Genomic DNA, 2,359 nt, shown 5'->3' with positions numbered 1-2,359 from the left:
AAAAAAAAAAATGACTATACACGATACCCATGAAAGTCTTAAACGGAGGAAATATGTTCCTCAGGGAAACGTTCCCATTTTTCCAGTTGTCCCTAGTTCTTCTTCCTGGCTCTGCCCTGTGGGCCTCGGCACCACCATCCATGGGGAAGTCCAGCTTGAGACATTTAGCCTGGCAGCAGCAGGCAGCTGAGGGTCACAGATGGCAGGAGGGCTCCAGGTGAAAGATGGTCCCCTTCAGTCTGGGAAAAACTTCTTTCCGCCTCCCCACTCAGATAGTTCAAGTGTAGCCTTTATGCTCCTTAAAGAGTTCCAACTCTTCTTAGCCTACAGGCTTTAGATAAGGGAAATTTACATTATCCCTTTACTCCCACATAACCATTTCCTGCAAAGGAAGTGAATAACGACAAGTAACTGGGAGGTCTTCACATGTGGAGCAGTGGGCTCCTAGCCATGACGGGGTGGAGGAAATGGAAAAGGACTGAGCAAGGACTCCTGGAGAGTGATAGGTTAAATGCTAGTCCTTGGGCTATAACCTTAGGAATTTGATTCGGGTCACGGAGATGACCTGATCGTTACACATAGCATACATGTAATGAAAAATCATACTGTATTCCATAATTATGTACAATTACTATATGTCAATCAAAATAAAAAATATTTTTAAAAAGATTGTAATTCAGGAGGTCTGAATTTAGGCCCAGAAATGTGCATTTTAACATGTGTGATTGTTAATTGTGATCTATGTCACCCTAACTTCAGTAAGAACTGCCTGTCTACCAAATTAGGAAAGTTCCGAGTGTGTCTGTGGATGATCGATGTGCAGGCCATAAAGCTGAGATAGAGAAAACCCACTCTGGATGTGGGTAGCACCAACCAATAGGCTGGTAGACTGGACTGAATAAAAAAGGGAAAAAAAGAAGGAAGTGTGCCCACTTTTGAGAGCTCTGGTCTTACTATTGCCTTTAGGGATGTTGGTCTCTCTCTTTTTTTAATCCCTTCTTCCTTCAACACAGACTATGCAAACTGTTCAGCCTTCCAACACAGACTTACCCAGGTGACTCCACAGGTGAGCATCCATCCAGGCCTTCACCCCTCCATTTTGGATTCTTCCAGCTCAGATCCCACAAAGAGCCAATGGTGATGTTTCTACTTCCAATTCTATAAGTACACCGAGTAAGTCCCTTTGTATAATTATATTTCAGATTGATTTTGCTTCTCTATATAACCCTAGCACAACAGTCCCCCCCGCCATGGTTCTGGTATAGGAGGTTCAAGACTGCACGTGATCCATAAAGAAACAGTGAGATACAAATGCTCTTCACTTTAGCATGGATGAATTTATGTTCTAATTAACTCTAGTGCAAGCCGAAAACATCGTAAGATGAACATGTATTTAGTTTCCCTAATCAACATCACAGCTTCATGACAGCGCAAGTGAGTTGTTTGTTCTCATGATCCTGCGGCTGACTGGGAGTTGGGCTATTGTGCCAGGAAAAGATAAAAATTCAAAATGTGAAGTACAGTTTACAATGGATATCTATCATTTTTGCAGCATCTTGGAATTGAAAAATCCTAAATTCAACAGCTACTGTTAAATTCAAGACCGACTACACCGTTCGAGGACCACCTCTGCAAATAAATTGCTTATTCTTTCCCATCTACCTCTTTTTTGGAACCCTCTAGCTTTGCAGCAGTCACTCTGCATTACTAAACAACTATCCTTTGCAGAGAACTTTACACCTGAGGCTTCTTGATGGTCTTGGGTTAGGTGTTAAGAGCTGGCGAGCAGTGAAGGGTGTGGCCACCTTAGAGAACCATTTCTCAACTTCCTAGAAAAATGACAAATTGAGCATTTCAAGACTTGTGAAACAGGTTAACTAAAACAATTGCGTTACCTACCCAGAATTACCATAACCTTTATGGAGTTCCAAGGCTTTCTGGATGGGAAAGTCGATTCTGTGCTGTGGCTCAAATTCTACCTTCCCTACTTACATTCAGTGTAACTCCTCTATGTCAGTTTCCTTGCTTGTGAAATAAATATGTAACACCGACCTCACTGAGTTGGTATAAGGATAAAATGAAGCGCTTAAGTATCTAGTTGACACAGACAGCTCTAAGAATATCGAATATCAGCTCTATTTCAGGTAAAGACCACAAAATCATCGGGAGCACATGAGGGTGTGATTGCACATTAGGGTGGTTAGTGTGGAACTCGGAGTGAAAGGAAAAAACCAGCAGAATTAAAGTGTATGTTTAATTTAATTGGTTCAAAAGAAGTATTAAAACTACAGGGGTCTGGCGTTTGCTTTGCAAGACTCTGTCCCTAGGCTACCGTCGGGAGTTTACCGCCACACTCGGT

General features: G+C 42.1%; 1 protein-coding gene across 1 annotated transcript in view; it reads left to right on the top strand.

Moving 5' to 3' along the window:
• The window catches only part of Gyg1 (glycogenin 1), a 46,430-nt gene that overhangs the window by 10,029 nt on the left and 34,042 nt on the right, over positions 1-2,359 (top strand). The window lies entirely within an intron of this gene.

Source organism: Fukomys damarensis, unplaced genomic scaffold, assembly GCF_012274545.1.
Source record: "Fukomys damarensis isolate Sample0158 unplaced genomic scaffold, DMR_v1.0_HiC HiC_scaffold_37, whole genome shotgun sequence".
NCBI classification, from domain to species: domain Eukaryota; kingdom Metazoa; phylum Chordata; class Mammalia; order Rodentia; family Bathyergidae; genus Fukomys; species Fukomys damarensis.
This window is presented reverse-complemented; position numbering and strand designations above follow the sequence as displayed.